Here is a 25,566-nt window from a genome sequence, read left to right on the forward strand (position 1 = left end):
ACAATATCCTGGAGTCCCTCACATCATCAATAATATCCTGGAGTCCCTCACATCATAAATAATATCCTGGAGTCCCTCACATCATAAATAATATCCTGGAGTCCAGTCCCTCACATCATCAATAATCTCCTGGAGTCCAGTCCCTCACATCATCAATAATATCCTGGAGTCCCTCACATCATCAATAATATCCTGGAGTCCCTCACATCATAAATAATATCCTGGAGTCCAGTCCCTCACATCATCAATAATATCCTGGAGTCCAGTCCCTCACATCATAAATAATATCCTGGAGTCCAGTCCCTCACATCATCAATAATATCCTGGAGTCCCTCACATCATAAATAATATCCTGGAGTCCAGTCCCTCACCTCATAAATAATATCCTGGAGTCCCTCACATCATCAATAATATCCTGGAGTCCAGTCCCTCACATCATCAATAATATCCTGGAGTCCCTCACATCATAAATAATATCCTGGAGTCCAGTCCCTCACCTCATAAATAATATCCTGGAGTCCCTCACATCATAAATAATATCCCGGAGTCCAGTCCCTCACATCATCAATAATATCCTGGAGTCCCTCACATCATAAATAATATCCTGGAGTCCAGTCCCTCACATCATCAATACTATCCTGGAGTCCAGTCCCTCACATCATAAATAATATCCTGGAGTCCCTCACATCATAAATAATATCCTGGAGTCCCTCACATCATCAATAATATCCTGGAGTCCCTCACATCATCAATAATATCCTGGAGTCCCTCACATCATCAATAATATTCTGGAGTCCAGTCCCTCACATCATAAATAATATCCTGGAGTCCCTCACATCATAAATAGTATCCTGGAGTCCCTCACATCATAAATAATATCCTGGAGTCCAGTCCCTCACATCATCAATAATATCCTGGAGTCCCTCACATCATCAATAATATCCTGGAGTCCAGTCCCTCGCATCATCAATAATATCCTGAAGTCCAGTCCCTCACATCATCAATAATATCCTGGAGTCCAGTCCCTCACATCATAAATAATATCCTAGAGTCCAGTCCCTCACATCATCAGTAATATCCTGAAGTCCAGTCCCTCACATCATAAATAATATCCTGGAGTCCCTCACATCATCAATAATATCCTGGAGTCCCTCACATCATCAATAATATCCTGGAGTCCCTCACATCATCAATAATATCCTGGAGTCCAGTCCCTCACATCATCAGTAATATCCTGAAGTCCAGTCCCTCACATCATCAGTAATATCCTGAAGTCCAGTCCCTCACATCATAAATAATATCCTGGAGTCCCTCACATCATCAATAATATCCTGGAGTCCCTCACATCATCAATAATATCCTGGAGTCCCTCACATCATCAATAATATCCTGGAGTCCCTCACATCATAAATAATATCCTGGAGTCCAGTCCCTCACATCATCAATAATATCCTGGAGTCCCTCACATCATAAATAATATCCTGGAGTCCAGTCCCTCACATCATAAATAATATCCTGGAGTCCAGTCCCTCACATCATCAATAATATCCTGGAGTCCCTCACATCATCAATAATATCCTGGAGTCCCTCACATCATAAATAATATCCTGGAGTCCCTCACATCATAAATAATATCCTGGGTCAGTCCCTCACATCATCAATAATATCCTGGAGTCCCTCACATCATCAATAATATCCTGGAGTCCCTCACATCATCAATAATATCCTGGAGTCCCTCACATCATAAATAATATCCTGGAGTCCCTCACATCATCAACAATATCCTGGAGTCCCTCACATCATCAATAATATCCTGGAGTCCCTCACATCATCAATAATATCCTGGAGTCCCTCACATCATCAATAATATCCTGGAGTCCCTCACATCATCAATAATATCCTGGAGTCCCTCACATCATAAATAATATCCTGGAGTCCCTCACATCATCAACAATATCCTGGAGTCCCTCACATCATCAATAATATCCTGGAGTCCCTCACATCATCAATAATATCCTGGAGTCCCTCACATCATAAATAATATCCTGGAGTCAGTCCCTCACATCATCAATAATCTCCTGGAGTCAGTCCCTCACATCATAAATAATATCCTGGAGTCCCTCAGTCCCTCAGCATCATAAATAATATCCTGGAGTCCCTCACATCATCAATAATATCCTGGAGTCCCTCACATCATAAATAATATCCTGGAGTCAGTCCCTCACATCATAAATAATATCCTGGAGTCCCTCACATCATCAATAATATCCTGGAGTCCAGTCCCTCACATCATAAATAATATCCTGGAGTCAGTCCCTCACATCATCAATAATATCCTGGAGTCCCTCACATCATCAATAATATCCTGGAGTCAGTCCCTCACATCATAAATAATATCCTGGAGTCCAGTCCCTCACATCATCAATAATATCCTGGAGTCTCTCACATCATAAATAATATCCTGGAGTCCCTCACATCATCAATAATATCCTGGAGTCCCTCATCATCAATAATATCCTGGAGTCCCTCACATCATCAACAATATCCTGGAGTCCCTCACATCATCAATAATATCCTGGAGTCATCATAAATAATATCCTGGAGTCCCTCATCATAAATCTCCTGGAGTCCAGTCCCTCACATCATCAATAATCTCCTGGAGTCAGTCCCTCACATCATCAATAATATCCTGGAGTCCCTCACATCATCAATAATATCCTGGAGTCCCTCACATCATAAATAATATCCTGGAGTCAGTCCCTCACATCATCAATAATATCCTGGAGTCAGTCCCTCACATCATCAATAATATCCTGGAGTCAGTCCCTCACATCATAAATAATATCCTGGAGTCCAGTCCCTCACATCATAAATAATATCCTGGAGTCCCCTCATAAATCATCAATAATATCCTGGAGTCCAGTCCCTCACATCATCAATAATATCCTGGAGTCCCTCACATCATAAATAATATCCTGGAGTCCAGTCCCTCACCTCATAAATAATATCCTGGAGTCCCTCACATCATAAATAATATCCCGGAGTCCAGTCCCTCACATCATCAATAATATCCTGGAGTCCCTCACCTCATAAATAATATCCTGGAGTCCCTCACATCATAAATAATATCCTGGAGTCCAGTCCCTCACATCATCAATAATATCCTGGAGTCCCTCACATCATAAATAATATCCTGGAGTCCAGTCCCTCACATCATCAATAATATCCTGGAGTCCCTCACATCATCAATAATATCCTGGAGTCCAGTCCCTCACATCATAAATAATATCCTGGAGTCCAGTCCCTCACATCATCAATAATATCCTGGAGTCCCTCACATCATAAATAATATCCTGGAGTCCAGTCCCTCACATCATAAATAATATCCTGGAGTCCAGTCCCTCACATCATCAATAATATCCTGGAGTCCCTCACATCATCAATAATATCCTGGAGTCCCTCACATCATAAATAATATCCTGGAGTCCCTCACATCATAAATAATATCCTGGAGTCCAGTCCCTCACATCATAAATAATATCCTGGAGTCCAGTCCCTCACCTCTGCTTACATCCAATTTCTAATTGCCACATCCCTGCAACTCAAGGTAGGAGTCACTCCTAACCACATATCTAAGATCAGCTTAACTAACTCCAATGCTAACCACAACCTCTAGGTAATAAAACAGCCAAACCGACCATAGATCAGTCTCTGGAGTTGACTTCACCTGTCTTTAACTAACCCCTGACCCCTGATTGGCCCAGCCAGGTCATCGGAGATGTACGCATCATAAACATGCGCCAACAATGAACCACAGAGAGTGAAGTGGGTCATAAAACAACAGACCCAATCAAATATGCTCCTCCGTTACCATACACTATCACACACAGACCAATCAGATATGCTCCTCCTTTACCATTCACTATCACACACAGACCAATCAGATATGCTCCTCCTTTACCATTCACTATCACACACAGACCAATCAGATATGCTCCTCCTTTACCATACACAGACCAATCAGATATGCTCCTCCTTTACCATTCACTATCATACACAGACCAATCAGATATGCTCCTTCTTTACCATTCACTAACATACACAGACCAATCAGATATGCTCCTTCTTTACCATTCACTATCATACACAGACCAATCAAATATGCTCCTCCTTTACCATACACAGACCAATCAGATATGCTCCTCCTTTACCATTCACTATCACACACAGACCAATCAGATATGCTCCTCCTTTACCATTCACTATCACACACAGACCAATCAGATATGCTCCTCCTTTACCATTCACTATCACACACAGACCAATCAGATATGCTCCTCCTTTACCATTCACTATCATACACAGACCAATCAGATATGTTCCTCCTTTACCATTCACTATCATACACAGACCAATCAGATATGCTCCTCCTTTACCATTCACTATCACACACAGACCAATCAGATATGCTCCCCCTTTACCATTCACTATCACACACAGACCAATCAGATATGCTCCTCCTTTACCATACACTGACCAATCAAATATGCTCCTCCTTTACCATACACTGACCAATCAGATATGCTCCTCCTTTACCATACACTATCACACACAGACCAATCAGATATGCTCCTCCTTTACCATTCACTATCACACACAGACCAATCAGATATGCTCCTCCTTTACCATTCACTATCATACACAGACCAATCAGATATGCTCCTCCTTTACCATTCACTATCACACACAGACCAATCAGATATGCTCCTCCTTTACCATACACTGACCAATCAAATATGCTCCTCCTTTACCATACACAGACCAATCAGATATGCTCCTCCTTTACCATTCACAGACCAATCAGATATGCTCCTCCTTTACCATTCACTATCACACACAGACCAATCAGATATGCTCCTCCTTTACCATACACTGACCAATCAAATATGCTCCTCCTTTACCATTCACAGACCAATCAGATATGCTCCTCCTTTACCATTCACTATCATACACAGACCAATCAAATATGCTCCTCCTTTACCATTCACTATCACACACAGACCAATCAAATATGCTCCTCCTTTACCATTCACTATCATACACAGACCAATCAGATATGCTCATCCTTTACCATTCACAGACCAATCAGATATGCTCCTCCTTTACCATTCACTATCATACACAGACCAATCAGATATGCTCATCCTTTACCATTCACTATCACACACAGACCAATCAGATATGCTCCTCCTTTACCATTCACTATCACACACAGACCAATCAGATATGCTCCTCCTTTACCATTCACTATCATACACAGACCAATCAGATATGCTCCTCCTTTACCATTCACTATCACACACAGACCAATCAGATATGCTCCTCCTTTACCATTCACTATCACACACAGACCAATCAGATATGCTCCTCCTTTACCATTCACTATCATACACAGACCAATCAGATATGCTCCTCCTTTACCATTCACTATCACACACAGACCAATCAGATATGCTCCTCCTTTACCATTCACTATCACACACAGACCAATCAGATATGCTCCTCCTTTACCATTCACAGACCAATCAGATATGCTCCTCCTTTACCATTCACTATCACACACAGACCAATCAGATATGCTCCTCCTTTACCATTCACTATCACACACAGACCAATCAAATATGCTCCTCCTTTACCATTCACTATCATACACAGACCAATCAAATATGCTCCTCCTTTACCATTCACTATCACACACAGACCAATCAGATATGCTCCTCCTTTACCATTCACTATCACACACAGACCAATCAGATATGCTCCTCCTTTACCATTCACTATCACACACAGACCAATCAGATATGCTCCTCCTTTATCATTCACTATCACACACAGACCAATAAAATATGCTCCTCCTTTACCATTCACAGACCAATCAGATATGCTCCTCCTTTACCATTCACAGACCAATCAGATATGCTCCTCCTTTACCATTCACTATCACACACAGACCAATCAGATATGCTCCTCCTTTACCATACACAGACCAATCAGATATGCTCCTCCTTTACCATTCACAGACCAATCAAATATGCTCCTCCTTTACCATTCACTATCATACACAGACCAATCAAATATGCTCCTCCTTTACCATACACTATCATACACAGACCAATCAGATATGCTCCTCCTTTACCATTCACTATCACACACAGACCAATCAGATATGCTCCTCCTTTACCATTCACTATCACACACAGACCAATCAGATATGCTCCTCCTTTACCATTCACTATCACACACAGACCAATCAGATATGCTCCTCCTTTACCATTCACTATCATACACAGACCAATCAGATATGCTCCTCCTTTACCATTCACTATCACACACAGACCAATCAAATATGCTCCTCCTTTACCATACACTATCACACACAGACCAATCAGATATGCTCCTCCTTTACCATTCACTATCACACACAGACCAATCAGATATGCTCCTCCTTTACCATTCACTATCACACACAGACCAATCAGATATGCTCCTCCTTTACCATTCACTATCACACACAGACCAATCAAATATGGTCCTCCTTTACCATTCACTATCACACACAGACCAATCAGATATGCTCCTCCTTTACCATTCACTATCACACACAGACCAATCAGATATCCTCCTCCTTTACCATTCACTATCACACACAGACCAATCAGATATGCTCCTCCTTTACCATTCACAGACCAATCAGATATGCTCCTCCTTTACCATTCACTATCACACACAGACCAATCAGATATGCTCCTCCTTTACCATTCACTATCACACATAGACCAATCAGATATGCTCCTCCTTTACCATTCACTATCACACACAGACCAATCAAATATGCTCCTCCTTTACCATTCACTATCACACACAGACCAATCAGATATGCTCCTCCTTTACCATTCACTATCACACACAGACCAATCAGATATGCTCCTCCTTTACCATTCACTATCACACACAGACCAATCAGATATGCTCCTCCTTTACCATTCACTATCACACACAGACCAATCAGATATGCTCCTCCTTTACCATACACTGACCAATCAAATATGCTCCTCCTTTACCATACACTGACCAATCAGATATGCTCCTCCTTTACCATACACTATCACACACAGACCAATCAGATATGCTCCTCCTTTACCATTCACTATCACACACAGACCAATCAAATATTACCATTCACTATCACACACAGACCAATCAGATATGCTCCTCCTTTACCATTCACTATCACACACAGACCAATCAGATATGCTCCCTTTACCATTCACTATACACAGACCAATCAGATACTTTACCATTCATTCACACACAGACCAATCAAATATCCTTTACCATACACAGACCAATCAGATATGCTCCTCCTTTACCATTCACTATCACACACAGACCAATCAGATATGCTCCTCCTTTACACTATACACAGACCAATCAGATATGCTCCTCCTTTACCATTCACTATCACACACAGACCAATCAGATATGCTCCTCCTTTACCATTCACTATCACACAGACCAATCAGATATGCTCCTCCTTTACCATTCACTATCATACACAGACCAATCAGATATGCTCCTCCTTTACCATTCACTATCACACACAGACCAATCAGATATGCTCCTCCTTTACCATTCACTATCACACACAGACCAATCAGATATGCTCCTCCTTTACCATTCACTATCATACACAGACCAATCAAATATGCTCCTCCTTTACCATTCACACACACAGACCAATCAGATATGCTCCTCCTTTACCATTCACTATCACACACAGACCAATCAGATATGCTCCTCCTTTACCATTCACTATCACACACAGACCAATCAGATATGCTCCTCCTTTACCATTCACTATCATACACAGACCAATCAGATATGCTCCTCCTTTACCATTCACTATCACACACAGACCAATCAGATATGCTCCTCCTTTACCATTGACCAATCAAATATCACATACACAGACCAATCAGATATGCTCCTCCTTTATCACAGACCAATCAGATATGCTCCTCCTTTACCATTCACTATCACACACAGACCAATCAGATATGCTCCTCCTTTACCATTCACTGACCAATCAAATATGCTCCTCCTTTACCATTCACAGACCAATCAGATATGCTCCTCCTTTACCATTCACTATCATACACAGACCAATCAGATATGTTCCTCCTTTACCATTCACTATCACACACAGACCAATCAGATATGCTCCTCCTTTACCATTCACTATCATACACAGACCAATCAGATATGCTCCTCCTTTACCATTCACAGACCAATCAGATATGCTCCTCCTTTACCATTCACTATCATACACAGACCAATCAGATATGCTCCTCCTTTACCATTCACTATCACACACAGACCAATCAGATATGCTCCTCCTTTACCATTCACTATCACACACAGACCAATCAGATATGCTCCTCCTTTACCATTCACTATCATACACAGACCAATCAGATATGCTCCTCCTTTACCATTCACTATCACACACAGACCAATCAGATATGCTCCTCCTTTACCATTCACTATCACACACAGACCAATCAGATATGCTCCTCCTTTACCATTCACTATCATACACAGACCAATCAGATATGCTCCTCCTTTACCATTCACTATCACACACAGACCAATCAGATATGCTCCTCCTTTACCATTCACTATCACACACAGACCAATCAGATATGCTCCTCCTTTACCATTCACAGACCAATCAGATATGCTCCTCCTTTACCATTCACTATCACACACAGACCAATCAGATATGCTCCTCCTTTACCATTCACTATCACACACAGACCAATCAAATATGCTCCTCCTTTACCATTCACTATCATACACAGACCAATCAAATATGCTCCTCCTTTACCATTCACTATCACACACAGACCAATCAGATATGCTCCTCCTTTACCATTCACTATCACACACAGACCAATCAGATATGCTCCTCCTTTACCATTCACTATCACACACAGACCAATCAGATATGCTCCTCCTTTATCATTCACTATCACACACAGACCAATAAAATATGCTCCTCCTTTACCATTCACAGACCAATCAGATATGCTCCTCCTTTACCATTCACAGACCAATCAGATATGCTCCTCCTTTACCATTCACTATCACACACAGACCAATCAGATATGCTCCTCCTTTACCATACACAGACCAATCAGATATGCTCCTCCTTTACCATTCACAGACCAATCAAATATGCTCCTCCTTTACCATTCACTATCATACACAGACCAATCAAATATGCTCCTCCTTTACCATACACTATCATACACAGACCAATCAGATATGCTCCTCCTTTACCATTCACTATCACACACAGACCAATCAGATATGCTCCTCCTTTACCATTCACTATCACACACAGACCAATCAGATATGCTCCTCCTTTACCATTCACTATCACACACAGACCAATCAGATATGCTCCTCCTTTACCATTCACTATCATACACAGACCAATCAGATATGCTCCTCCTTTACCATTCACTATCACACACAGACCAATCAAATATGCTCCTCCTTTACCATACACTATCACACACAGACCAATCAGATATGCTCCTCCTTTACCATTCACTATCACACACAGACCAATCAGATATGCTCCTCCTTTACCATTCACTATCACACACAGACCAATCAGATATGCTCCTCCTTTACCATTCACTATCACACACAGACCAATCAAATATGGTCCTCCTTACCATTCACTATCACACACAGACCAATCAGATATGCTCCTCCTTTACCATTCACTATCACACACAGACCAATCAGATATCCTCCTCCTTTACCATTCACTATCACACACAGACCAATCAGATATGCTCCTCCTTTACCATTCACAGACCAATCAGATATGCTCCTCCTTTACCATTCACTATCACACACAGACCAATCAGATATGCTCCTTTTACCATTCACTATCACACATAGACCAATCAGATATGCTCCTCCTTTACCATTCACTATCACACACAGACCAATCAAATATGCTCCTCCTTTACCATTCACTATCACACACAGACCAATCAGATATGCTCAGTTAATGAACCAATTAGAAAGGACAAAGATAAACAACAACAATGGTTAAACCAATCGTCCTTTACCATTCACTATCACACACAGACCAATCAGATATGCTCCTCCTTTACCATTCACTATCACACAGACCAATCAGATATGCTCCTCCTTTACCATTCACTATCACACACAGACCAATCAGATATGCTCCTCCTTTACCATACACTGACCAATCAAATATGCTCCTCCTTTACCATACACTGACCAATCAGATATGCTCCTCCTTTACCATACACTATCACACACAGACCAATCAGATATGCTCCTCCTTTACCATTCACTATCACACACAGACCAATCAAATATGCTCCTCCTTTACCATTCACTATCACACACAGACCAATCAGATATGCTCCTCCTTTACCATTCACTATCATACACAGACCAATCAGATATGCTCCTCCTTTACCATTCACTATCACACACAGACCAATCAGATATGCTCCTCCTTTACCATTCACTATCACACACAGACCAATCAGATATGCTCCTCCTTTACCATACACTGACCAATCAAATATGCTCCTCCTTTACCATACACAGACCAATCAGATATGCTCCTCCTTTACCATTCACAGACCAATCAGATATGCTCCTCCTTTACCATTCACTATCACACACAGACCAATCAGATATGCTCCTCCTTTACCATACACTGACCAATCAAATATGCTCCTCCTTTACCATTCACAGACCAATCAGATATGCTCCTCCTTTACCATTCACTATCATACACAGACCAATCAAATATGCTCCTCCTTTACCATTCACTATCACACACAGACCAATCAAATATGCTCCTCCTTTACCATTCACTATCATACACAGACCAATCAGATTTTCATCCTTTACCATTCACAGACCAATCAGATATGCTCCTCCTTTACCATTCACTATCATACACAGACCAATCAGATATGCTCATCCTTTACCATTCACTATCACACACAGACCAATCAGATATGCTCCTCCTTTACCATTCACTATCACACACAGACCAATCAGATATGCTCCTCCTTACCATTCACTATCATACACAGACCAATCAGATATGCTCCTCCTTTACCATTCACTATCACACACAGACCAATCAGATATGCTCCTCCTTTACCATTCACTATCACACACAGACCAATCAGATATGCTCCTCCTTTACCATTCACTATCATACACAGACCAATCAGATATGCTCCTCCTTACCATTCACTATCACACACAGACCAATCAGATATGCTCCTCCTTTACCATTCACTATCACACACAGACCAATCAGATATGCTCCTCCTTTACCATTCACAGACCAATCAGATATGCTCCTCCTTTACCATTCACTATCACACACAGACCAATCAGATATGCTCCTCCTTTACCATTCACTATCACACACAGACCAATCAAATATGCTCCTCCTTTACCATTCACTATCATACACAGACCAATCAAATATGCTCCTCCTTTACCATTCACTATCACACACAGACCAATCAGATATGCTCCTCCTTTACCATTCACTATCACACACAGACCAATCAGATATGCTCCTCCTTTACCATTCACTATCACACACAGACCAATCAGATATGCTCCTCCTTTATCATTCACTATCACACACAGACCAATAAAATATGCTCCTCCTTTACCATTCACAGACCAATCAGATATGCTCCTCAGTTTACCATTCACAGACCAATCAGATATGCTCCTCCTTTACCATTCACTATCACACACAGACCAATCAGATATGCTCCTCCTTTACCATACACAGACCAATCAGATATGCTCCTCCTTTACCATTCACAGACCAATCAAATATGCTCCTCCTTTACCATTCACTATCATACACAGACCAATCAAATATGCTCCTCCTTTACCATACACTATCATACACAGACCAATCAGATATGCTCCTCCTTTACCATTCACTATCACACACAGACCAATCAGATATGCTCCTCCTTTACCATTCACTATCACACACAGACCAATCAGATATGCTCCTCCTTTACCATTCACTATCACACACAGACCAATCAGATATGCTCCTCCTTTACCATTCACTATCATACACAGACCAATCAGATATGCTCCTCCTTTACCATTCACTATCACACACAGACCAATCAAATATGCTCCTCCTTTACCATACACTATCACACACAGACCAATCAGATATGCTCCTCCTTTACCATTCACTATCACACACAGACCAATCAGATATGCTCCTCCTTTACCATTCACTATCACACACAGACCAATCAGATATGCTCCTCCTTTACCATTCACTATCACACACAGACCAATCAAATATGGTCCTCCTTTACCATTCACTATCACACACAGACCAATCAGATATGCTCCTCCTTTACCATTCACTATCACACACAGACCAATCAGATATCCTCCTCCTTTACCATTCACTATCACACACAGACCAATCAGATATGCTCCTCCTTTACCATTCACAGACCAATCAGATATGCTCCTCCTTTACCATTCACTATCACACACAGACCAATCAGATATGCTCCTCCTTTACCATTCACTATCACACATAGACCAATCAGATATGCTCCTCCTTTACCATTCACTATCACACACAGACCAATCAAATATGCTCCTCCTTTACCATTCACTATCACACACAGACCAATCAGATATGCTCCTCCTTTACCATTCACTATCACACACAGACCAATCAGATATGCTCCTCCTTTACCATTCACAGACCAATCAGATATGCTCCTCCTTTACCATTCACTATCACACACAGACCAATCAGATATGCTCCTCCTTTACCATTCACAGACCAATCAGATATGCTCCTCCTTTACCATTCACTATCACACACAGACTCGCAGACTGAAACAGCATTGAGACCCAGTGATTCTGTTTCAACCAATAACAATCTAAAACAAAAAAATCTCACAAACTTCCAAGTATCGGGCCCCAAATCTCTCAGTTAAAATGATGCTTTCTGCAAGAAGGCTTCTGTTATTTAAAAAATAATCATGTTTAAACGTAATCTGTCAAACGATTTACCATATTTTGTATTTCCTTCGATAAATGTTTTATCACCAGCACTCTACTCAAGGATCTATGGGACCGTTTTATTGGCTCATCAAGTGATATCACATAACCAGTCGTTAATGAACAAATCGTAAAGGGACACAGAATGAGACAACCAATCGTTAATGAACCAATCGTAAAGGGCGTCAGATTGAGAAACAACCAATCGTTAATGAACCAATCGTAAAAGGACAAAGATAAAGAAACAACAACCAATGGTTAAACCAATCGTAAAGGGACATAGATTGAGACAACCAATCGTAAAGGGACATAGATTAAGACAACCAATCGTAAAGGGACATAGATTGAGACAACCAATCGTAAAGGGACATAGATTGAGACAACCAATCGTAAAGGGACATAGATTGAGACAACCAATCGTAAAGGGACATAGATTGAGACAACAATCGTAAAGGGACATAGATTGAGACAACCAATCGTAAAGGGACATAGATTGAGACAACCAATCGTAAAGGGACATAGATTGAGACAACAATCGTAAAGGGACATAGATTGAGACAACCAATCGTAAAGGGACATAGATTGAGACAACCAATCGTAAAGGGACATAGATTGAGACAACCAATCGTAAAGGGACATAGATTGAGACAACCAATCGTAAAGGGACATAGATTGAGACAACCAATCGTAAAGGGACATAGATTGAGACAACCAATCGTAAAGGGACATAGATTGAGACAACCAATCGTAAAGGGACATAGATTGAGAAACACTAACCAATGGTTAAACCAATGGTTGAGAGTACCCGTCTGTTTTCTGCTACTTCAGAGGAAGCTGATGACGAGGGACAGATTTTCGGATTAAAACGTCCAGGCCTTCAAAGGTTGTAAACTGGTAATGAATTCATTCAGGCAAATGACAGCGGCTTTACGATGGTGTGTGTGTGTGTGTGTGTGTGTGTGTGTGTGTGTGTGTGTGTGTGTTCTAGATCAATGGAATCTCACCACTAGTCCAGGGGCCTTTTAGATATATTTAGATATTAATGCGCCAGGTTTTCATTCCAAAACGCTGATCAAAGCTGTGTTTGATTTCCTCCGTCGCCCTTTTGAAGGGCTGGGTGTTTGGACACACACACACACACACACACACACACACACACACACACACACACACACACACACACACACACACACACACACACACACACACACACACACACACACACACACACACACACACACACACACACACACACACTGCTCCAGGCAAGCGCACATATAAACACCTAGAGGCCTGAATGTTCACACTTCATGACACCTTGGCACTGCAGGCATCCTAAAACACACACAGAATGATCACTCACTGGCTGTGTGTCCTAAGTGACAGTTCACACACAGAATGATCACTCACTGGCTGTGTGTCCTAAGGGACAGTTCACACACAGAATGATCACTCACTGGCTGTGTGTCCTAAGGGACAGTTCACACACAGAATGATCACTCACTGGCTGTGTGTCCTAAGGGACAGTTCACACACAGAATGATCACTCACTGGCTGTGTGTCCTAAGGGACAGTTGGGTGTGAGTAGCAGAGAGGCTGTGGTCCTAAGGGACAGTTGGGTGTGAGTAGCAGAGAGGCTGTGGTCCTAAGGGACAGTTGGGTGTGAGTAGCAGAGAGGCTGTGGTCCTAAGGGACAGTTGGGTGTGAGTAGCAGAGAGGCTGTGGTCCTAAGGGACAGTTGGGTGTGAGTAGCAGAGAGGCTGTGGTCCTAAGGGACAGTTGGGTGTGAGTAGCAGAGAGGCTGTGGTCCTAAGGGACAGTTGGGTGTGAGTAGCAGAGAGGCTGTGGTCCTAAGGGACAGTTGGGTGTGAGTAGCAGAGAGGCTGTGGTCCTAAGGGACAGTTGGGTGTGAGTAGCAGAGAGGCTGTGGTCCTAAGGGACAGTTGGGTGTGAGTAGCAGAGAGGCTGTGGTCCTAAGGGACAGTTGGGTGTGAGTAGCAGAGAGGCTGTGGTCCTAAGGGACAGTTGGGTGTGAGTAGCAGAGAGGCTGTGGTCCTAAGGGACAGTTGGGTGTGAGTAGCAGAGAGGCTGTGGTCCTAAGGGACAGTTGGGTGTGAGTAGCAGAGAGGCTGTGTGTCCTAAGGGACAGTTGGGTGTGAGTAGCAGAGAGGCTGTGGTCCTAAGGGACAGTTGGGTGTGAGTAGCAGAGAGGCAGGACTTGGGGGAGAATGGCTACATATGTTGAGTGGGCGGTGGGCCATTGAAGGTGGCATCCACAGGCACAGGGTAGATACACACACACGAGCCCTTCCACCATCTGCCACATCACTGCACTGCCATCCCTCTCAGCCAATCACAGAGAGCAGTCTGGTAATGCTCAGTCTCTCCTTGACCAGGAAGGAGCTGCTGTAACTTTGGCCCTGTACACTGCAACATGAGATTATCTCATACACACACACACACTAAAACACACACACACACTAAAACACACACACACACTAAAAAACACACACACACACACACACACACACACACACACACACACACACACACACACACACACACACACACACACACACACACACTAAAACACACACACACACACTAAAACACACACACGCTAAAACACACACACGCACACACACACACACACTAAAACACACACGAAATGGCCACTACTAAAATACACAGGAAATGGACACCACAAAAACACACAGGAAATGGCCACTACAAAAACACACAGGAAATGGCCACTACAAAAACACACAGGAAATGGCCACTACAAAAACACACAGGAAATGGCCACTACAAAAACACACAGGAAATGGCCACTACAAAAACACACACAAAATGGCCACTACAAAAACACACAGGAAATGGCCACCACAAAAACACACAGGAAATGGCCACTACAAAAACACACAGGAAATGGCCACTACAAAAACACACAGGAAATGGCCACTACAAAAACACACAGGAAATGGCCACTACAAAAACACACAGGAAATGGCCACTACAAAAACACACAGGAAATGGCCACTACAAAAACACACAGGAAATGGACACCACAAAAACACACAGGAAATGGCCACTACAAAAACACACAGGAAATGGCCACTACAAAAACACACAGGAAATGGCCACTACAAAAACACACAGGAAATGGCCACTACAAAAACACACAGGAAATGGCCACTACAAAAACACACAGGAAATGGCCACTACAAAAACACACAGAAAATGGCCACTACAAAAACACACACAAAATGGCCACTACAAAAACACACACAAAATGGCCACTACAAGTGACCACACAAACACATAAAACACACAGGGACCATCAATTTCACATTTCTACGTACATTTTCTATACAAAGGCTGTACATACAGTCACATCCTGAATTACTGTCGCCTTTTATAAAGATGAGCAACAAAGCCGAACGCCGCCCGAACAAGGAGAGGCACCAACTTCCGGCGGAAGTCGTGACAGATTGGCTCAAACGCATGAAGAAGGAAAGAAATTCCACAAAATGAAATTTTAACAAGGCACACCTGTTAATTGAAATGCATTCCAGGTGACTACCTCATGAAGCTGGTTGAGAGAATGCCAAGAGTGTGCAAAGCTGTCAGCAAGGCAAAAGGTGGCTACTTTGAAGAATCTCAAATATAAAATATATTTTGATTTGTTAAAAAAAAAATGGATTTACTACATGATTCCATATGTGTTATTACATAGATTTGATGTCTTCACCGTTATTCTACCATGTAGAAAATAGTAAAAATAAAGAAAAATCCCCTTGAATGAGTAGGTGTGTGCAAACTTTTGACTGGTACTGTATATATTATTATTATTATTGTGTCATACAATACAGCTCACTATTTGTTTTATGTATTTGTTACATTCTTAGTCGCTAATCTTTATCAGTCATCTGGGATGTGACTGTTACCGTCACGATGTGCAACACTGAGTCACCACCCATGTCCTCATCACTGAGCCACCACCCATGTCCTCATCACTGAGTCACCACCCATGTCCTCATCACTGAGCCACCACCCATGTCCTCATCACTGAGTCACCACCCATGTCCTCAACACTGAGTCACCACCCATGTCCTCATCACTGAGCCACCACCCATCAACACTGAGCCACCACCCACACTGAGTCCTCAACACACCACCCCATGTCCTCATCACTGAGCCACCACCCATGTCCTCAACACTGAGTCACCACCCATGTCCTCATCACTGAGTCACCACCCATGTCCTCAACACTGAGTCACCACCCATGTCCTCATCACTGAGCCACCACCCATGTCCTCATCACTGAGCCACCACCCATGTCCTCATCACTGAGCCACCACCCATGTCCTCAACACTGAGCCACCACCCATGTCCTCATCACTGAGCCACCACCCATGTCCTCATCACTGAGCCACCACACATGTCCTCACACTGAGTCACCACACATGTCCTCATCACTGAGCCACCACCCATGTCCTCAACACTGAGCCACCACCCATGTCTCAGCCACCACATGTCCTCATCACTGAGCCACCACACATGTCCTCATCACTGAGCCACCACACATGTCCTCATCACTGAGCCACCACACATGTCCTCATCACTGAGCCACCACCCATGTCCTCAACACTGAGCCACCACCCATGTCCTCAACACTGATGCCACTGAGTCCACCCATATGAGCCTCACATGTCCTCACTGAGCCATGTCCTCATCACTGAGCCACCACACATGTCCTCATCACTGAGCCACCACACATGTCCTCATCACTGAGCCACCACCCATATCCTCAACACTGAGCCACCACCCATATCCTCAACACTGAGCCGCCACCCATATCCTCAACACTGAGCCGCCACCCATATCCTCAACACTGATGATCCCCTATGCTTTCAAGTCACACATATGCTACACAAACTGTATGCTACACAAACTGTATGCTACACAAACAGTATGCTACACAAACCGTATGCTACACAAACCGTATGCTACACAAACCGTATGCTACATAAACAGTATGCTACACAAACAGTATGCTACACAAACTGTATGCTACACAAACAGCATGCTACACAAACAGCATGATACACAAACCATATGCTACACAAACGGTATGCCACACAAACGGTATGCTACACAAACTGTATGCTACACAAACCGTATGCTACACAAACCGTATGCTACACAAACCGTATGCTACACAAACAGGATGCCACACAAACAGCATGCTACACAAACCATATGCTACACAAACAGCATGCTACACAAACCATATGCTACACAAACAGCATGCTACACAAACCGTATGCTACACAAACGGTATGCTACACAAACCATATGCTACACAAACCGTATGCTACACAAACGGTATGCTACACAAACAGCATGCTACACAAACCGTATGCTACACAAACCATATGCTACACAAACAGCATGCTACACAAACCATATGCTACACAAACGGTATGCTACACAAACCATATGCTACACAAACCATATGCTACACAAACCGTATGCTACACAAACATCATGCTACACAAACCATATGCTACACAAACAGCATGCTACACAAACCGTATGCTACACAAACGGTATGCTACACAAACCGTATGCTACACAAACCGTATGCTACACAAACCGTATGCTACACAAACCGTATGCTACACAAACCGGATGCTACACAAACCGTATGCTACACAAACCGTATGCTACACAAACCGTATGCTACACAAACCGTATGCTACACAAACCGTATGCTACACAAACCGGATGCTACACAAACCGGATGCTACACAAACCGTATGCTACACAAACCGTATGCTACACAAACCGGATGCTACACAAACCGATGCTACATAAACCGTATGCTACACAAACCGGATGCTACACAAACCGTATGCTACACAAACCGTATGCTACACAAACCGTATGCTACACAAACCGTATGCTACACAAACCGTATGCTACACAAACAGGATGCCACACAAACAGTATGTAACACAAACGGTATGCTACACAAACCATATGCTACACAAACCATATGCTACACAAACCATATGCTACACAAACCGTATGCTACACAAACAGCATGCTACACAAACCGTATGCTACACAAACAGCATGCTACACAAACCATATGCTACACAAACAGCATGCTAACAAACAATACACAAACCGGGACAAACAACAAAAATATCAATATGGGACAACAAAACAAAAAATCAATATGGGATCAATATGGGACAACAACAAAAATATCATCAATATGGGACAACAACAAAAATATCAATATGGGACAACAACATCAATAAAATATCAATATGGGACAACAACAAAAATATCAATATGGGACAACAACAAAAATATCAATATGGGACAACAACAAAAATATCAATATGGGACAACAACAAAAATATCAATATGGGACAACAACAAAAATATCAATATGGGACAACAACAAAAATATCAATATGGGACAACAACAAAAATATCAATATGGGACAACAACAAAAATATCAATATGGGACAACAACAAAAATATCAATATGGGACAACAACAAAAATATCAATATGGGACAACAACAAAAATATCAATATGGGACAACAACAAAAATATCAATATGGGACTAAAAATTAATCAATAAAATATATGTAATTTAATACGTCGCTGTTTCCAGATATATGAAAACAATGTTTTATATATTTTTTGAGGTGACATTTTATTATTACATTCTATTTCCCAAGGCAAATGTAAAGTCCTACATTTCATATCCCACACCAGCCTCTCTGGTGGAACTGAGGGAACGGATGTTTGCAGAAAGGGAGGGAGGGAGGGAGGGAGGGAGAGGGAGGGGGGGAGGGGGAGGGAGGGAGGGAGAGAGGGGAGAGAGAGGGAGAGAGGGGGAGAGAGGGGAGGGAGGGAGGGAGGGAGGGAGGGAGGGAGGGAGGGAGGGAGGGAGGGAGGGAGGGAGGGAGGAGGGAGGAAGGAAGGAAGGAAGGAGGAGGGAGGGAGGGAGGGAGGGGGAAGGAAGGAAGGAAGGAAGGAAGGAAGGAAGGAAGGAAGGAAGGAAGGAAGGAAGGGGGAGGGAGGGAGGGAGGGAGGGAGGGAGGGAGGGAGGGAGGGAAGGAAGGAAGGAAGGAAGGAAGGAAGGAAGGAAGGAGGGAGGGAGGGAGGGAGGGAGGGAGGGAGGGAGGGAGGGAGGGAGGGAGGGAGGGAGGAGGGAGGGAGGGAAGGAAGGAAGGAAGGAAGGAAGGAAGGAAGGAAGGAAGGAAGGAGGGAGGGAGGAAAGGAGGGAGGGAGGGAGGGAGGGAGGGAGGAAAGGAGGGAGGGAGGGAGGGAGGGAGGGAGGGAGGGAGGGAGGGAGGGGGGAGGGAGGGAGGGAGGGAGGGAGGGAGGGAGGGAGGAAAGGAGGGAGGGAAGGAAGGAAGGAAGGAAGGAAGGAAGGAAGGAAGGAAGGAAGGGAGGGAGGGAGGGAGGGGGAGGGAGGGAGGGAGGGAGGGAGGGAGGGGGAGGGAGGGAGGGAGGGAGGGAGGGAGGGAGGGAGTAAATAATTTATCTCTCCTTCTGTGGAGCTGCTGAAATAGAGGACTAGAGGATTTATTCACACTGAGAAATCACCATGAGGCCTGTGTGATTGAAAGAGAGAGAAAGAGAGAGAGAGGGGATAAAGAGAGATAGGGGAGAGAGAGAGACAGAGAGAGAGAGAGAAAGAGAAAGAAAGAGAACGAAAAGAGAGAGAGAGAGAGAGAGAGAGAGAGAGAGGGGATAAAGAGAGATAGGGGAGAGAGAGAGACGGGGGGTAGAGAGAGAGAGAGAGAGAGAGAGAGAGAGAGAAAGAGAAAGAAATAGAACGAAAGAGAGAGCGAGAGAGAGAGAGGTGGGGGTATTGTGTGTAGATTCATGAGGGGAAAAAACACTTAAATCCATTTTAGAATAAGGCTGTAACATAACAAATTGTGGAAAAAGTCAAGGGGTCTGAATACTTTCTGAATGCACAGTACATGTGTCATGTCTGTATAGTACTCAGTTCTACCTCTATCAGAGTACACAGTACATGTCATGTCTGTATAGTACTCAGTACTACCTCTATCAGAGTACACAGTACATGTCATGTCTGTATAGTACTCAGTTCTACCTCTATCAGAGTACACAGTACATGTGTCATGTCTGTATAGTACTCAGTACTACCTCTATCAGAGTACACAGTACATGTATCATGTCTGTATAGTACTCAGTACTACCTCTATCAGAGTACACGGTACATGTGTCATGTCTGTATAGTACTCAGTTCTACCTCTATCAGAGTACACAGTATATGTGTCATGTCTGTATAGTACTCAGTACTACCTCTATCAGAGTACACAGTACGTATCATATCTGTATAGTACTCAGTACTACCTCTATCAGAGTACATAGTACGTATCATATCTGTATAGTACTCAGTACTACCTCTATCAGAGTACACAGTACGTATCATGTTTGTATAGTACTCGGTTCTACCTCTATCAGAGTACACAGTATGTATCATGTCTGTATAGTACTCAGTACTACCTCTATCAGAGTACACAGTACGTATCATGTTTGTATAGTACTCGGTTCTACCTCTATCAGAGTACACAGTACGTATCATATCTGTATAGTACTCAGTACTACCTCTATCAGAGTACATAGTACGTATCATATCTGTATAGTACTCAGTACTACCTCTATCAGAGTACACAGTACGTATCATATCTGTATAGTACTCAGTTCTACCTCTATCAGAGTACACAGTACGTGTCATGTCTGTATAGTACTCAGTTTACCTCTATCAGAGTACACAGTACATGTTTCATGTCTGTATAGTACTCAGTACTACCTCTATCAGAGTAGACAGTACATGTGTCATGTCTGTATAGTATTCAGTACTACCTCTATCAGAGTGCACAGTACATTTGTCATGTCTGGAGAAGAGAGGAGAGGAGAGGCGAGGCTGCCTCGCTCTCTGTGTTCCAGATCTCCCACAGAGCACAGGGACCTGACTGGACCACACTGTGTGTGTGTGTGTGTCTGTGTTTGTGTGTGTGTGTGTGTGTGTGTATGTGTGTATGTTTCTCATGGCCTGGGTGTTTAGAGCTTAGTTCTGTTTACAGTGTGTGTGTGTGTGTGTGTTTCTGTGTGTGTGTGTGTGTGTGTGTGTGTGTGTGTGTGTGTGTGTGTGTGTGTGTGTGTGTGTGTGTGTGTGTGTGTGTCTGACATCCACACTCACTGATGCATGACTCACCCTCCAGCATATCCACAGAGACCCACACACACACACACACACACACACACACACACACACACACACACACACACACACACACACACACACACACACACACACACACACACACTGTAAACACAGCTCTAAACACCCAAACATCAGAGTAGACACACACACAACACAACACCACAAACACAATCACTGTAAACAGATCTAGTCAGCCTCTCCAGGAGGTTGAAGAGTTCAGGGGGATCTAGTCAGCCTCTCCAGGAGGTTGAAGAGTTCAGGGGGATCTAGTCAGCCTCTCCAGGAGGTTGAAGAGTTCAGGGGATCTAGTCAGCCTCTCCAGGAGGTTGAAGAGTTCAGGGGGATCTAGTCAGCCTCTCCAGGAGGTTGAAGAGTTCAGGGGATCTAGTCAGCCTCTCCAGGAGGTTGAAGAGTTCAGGGGGATCTAGTCAGCCTCTCCAGGAGGTTGAAGAGTTCAGGGGGATCTAGTCAGCCTCTCCAGGAGGTTGAAGAGTTCAGGGGGATCTAGTCAGCCTCTCCAGGAGGTTGTAGGATGGATTCAACAGTTGGACTGTGTGTGTTTGGATATTAAGGAAGGAGCCTGGTGTTTCTCTCTCAATCCCTACTCCTCTCTCTCTATCTCTCCTCTCTATCCCTCCTTCTCTCTCTCTCTATCCCTCCTCTCTCTCTCTCTAACCCTCCTTCTCTCTCTCTCTATCCCTCTCTCTCTATCCCTCCTCTCTATCCCTCCTCTCTCTCTAACCCTCCTTCTCTCTCTCTCTAACCCTCCTTCTCTCTCTCTCTATCCCTCCTCTCTCTCTCTCTAACCCTCCTTCTCTCTCTCTCTATCCCTCCTCTCTCTCTATCCCTCCTCTCTCTATCCCTCATTTTCTCTCTCCATCCCTCCTCTCTCTCTAACCCTCCTTCTCTCTCTAACCCTCCTTCTCTCTCTCTATCCCTCCTCTCTCTCTAACCCTCCTTCTCTCTCTCCCCTAACCCTCCTTCTCTCTCTCTCTAACCCTCCTTCTCTCTCTCTAACCCTCCTTCTCTCTCTCTATCCCTCCTCTCTCTCTAACCCTCCTTCTCTCTCTCCCCTCTAACCCTCCTTCTCTCTCTCTCTAACCCTCCTTCTCTCTCTCTCTATCCCTCCTCTCTCTATCCCTCGATTTCTCTCTCCATCCCTCCTCTCTCTCTAACCCTCCTTCTCTCTCTATCCCTCCTCTCTCTCTAACCCTCCTTCTCTCTCTCCCTAACCCTCCTTCTCTCTCTCTAACCCTCCTTCTCTCTCTCTATCCCTCCTTCTCTCTCTCTAACCCTCCTTCTCTCTCTCCCTAACCCTCCTTCTCTCTCTCTCTAACCCTCCTTCTCTCTCTCTATCCCTCTGTCTCTCTCTCTATCCCTCCTCTCTCTCTAACCCTCCTTATCTCTCTCCCTAACCCTCCTTCCCTCTCTCTCTAACCCTCCTTCTCTCTCTCTCTATCCCTCCCTCTCTCTCTAACCCTCCTTCTCTCTCTCTCTAACCCTCCTTCTCTCTCTCTCTATCCCTCCTCTCTCTCTAACCCTCCTTCTCTCTCTCCCTAACCCTCCTTCTCTCTCCCTAAACCCTCCTTCTCTCTCTCTATCCCTCCTTCTCTCTCTCTAACCATCCTTCTCTCTCTCCCTAAACCTCCTTCTCTCTCTCTATCCCTCTGTCTCTGACTCTGTCCCTCTCTTTCTCTCTCTAGGAGGTTGGAGAGATAATCAGATAGAGGATTATGGTGTGTTTGACCTGATCAGCTTGGCTAAGAGACAGATCTCCCTCCATACGTCACCTCCACACACACACACGTTACCTCTCTACAGGAGCCGAGAAAACATCCCCTCTGCCTGGGGTGTTGCAAATGCCTTATATTCAGTGTATGGTGCAGACCTTTTGACCAGAGTCCACAGGCCTCTATATAGGGAATAGGGGGCCATCTGGAACACAGCCCTGGTCATCATTACTCAAATACACACTCTGAGTGTTGTTGCTGTAACTGAAGTTACTGATTATTCCTGCTTATGTTAAATTGCGTCCTAACTACTGAAACAAACATTCCTTTAGGATCCCATTTCTAGTGACTCACTGGGACATTAGCTGGTAGGTTCCGTATATACTCCAGTCCTATACCCCAGCCCTATACCGCAGCCCTATACCCCAGCCCTATACCCCAGTCCTATACCCCATCCCTATACCCCAGCCCTATACCTAAGCCTTATACCCCAGTCCTATACCCCAGCCCTATACCCAAGCCCAATACCGCAGCCTTACACCCCAGCCCTATACCCTAGCTCTACAGCCCATCCCTATACCCTAGCCCTATACCCCAGTCCTACACCCTAGCCCTATACCCCATCCCTATACCCCAGTCCTATGCCCCAGCCCTATACCCCAGCCCTATACCCCAGCCCTATACCCCATCCATATACCCCAGCCCTATACCCCAGCCATATACCCTATACCCCAGCCCTACACCCAAGCCCTATACCCCAGCCCTATACCCCAGTCCTATACCCTATACCCTATACCCCAGCCCTATACCCTAGCCCTACACCCCAGCCCTATACCCCAGCCCTATACCCCAGCCCTATACCCCAGTCCTATACCCCAGCCCTATACCCCAGCCCTATACCCCAGCCCTATACCCCAGCCCTATACCCCAGTCCTATACCCCAGCCCTATACCCCAGCCCTATACCCCAGCCCTATACCCAGCCCTATACCCCAGCCCTATACCCCAGTCCTATACTCTATACCCCAGCCCTATACCCCAGCATTATACCCCAGTCCTATACCCCAGTCCTATATCCCAGCCCTATACCCCAGTCCTATACCCCAGCCCTATATCCCAGCCCTATACCCCAGTCCTATACCCCAGTCCTATACCCCAGTCCTATACCCTATACCCCAGCCCTATACCCCATCCCTATACCCCAGCCCTATACCCCAGTCCTATACCCCAGCCCTATACCCCAGCCCTATACCCCAGCCCTATACCCCAGCCCTATACCCCAGCCCTATACCCTAGCCCTATACCCCAGCCCCTATCCAGCCCTATACCCCA

The 25,566-nt window shown here is 44.1% G+C and overlaps 1 protein-coding gene and 1 long non-coding RNA gene across 3 annotated transcripts in view; one reads left to right on the top strand and one right to left on the bottom strand.

Moving 5' to 3' along the window:
- The window catches only part of LOC127928924 (voltage-dependent L-type calcium channel subunit alpha-1C-like), a 202,746-nt gene that overhangs the window by 79,087 nt on the left and 98,093 nt on the right, over window positions 1-25,566 (bottom strand). The window lies entirely within an intron of this gene.
- LOC127928928 (uncharacterized) lies at window positions 22,689-23,263 on the top strand. The gene is made up of 3 exons (XR_008132890.1): window positions 22,689-22,791; window positions 22,831-22,870; window positions 22,910-23,263. It is a non-coding gene; the product is annotated as an uncharacterized LOC127928928 (long non-coding RNA).

Source organism: Oncorhynchus keta, unplaced genomic scaffold, assembly GCF_023373465.1.
Source record: "Oncorhynchus keta strain PuntledgeMale-10-30-2019 unplaced genomic scaffold, Oket_V2 Un_scaffold_5034_pilon_pilon, whole genome shotgun sequence".
Lineage (NCBI taxonomy): Eukaryota > Metazoa > Chordata > Actinopteri > Salmoniformes > Salmonidae > Oncorhynchus > Oncorhynchus keta.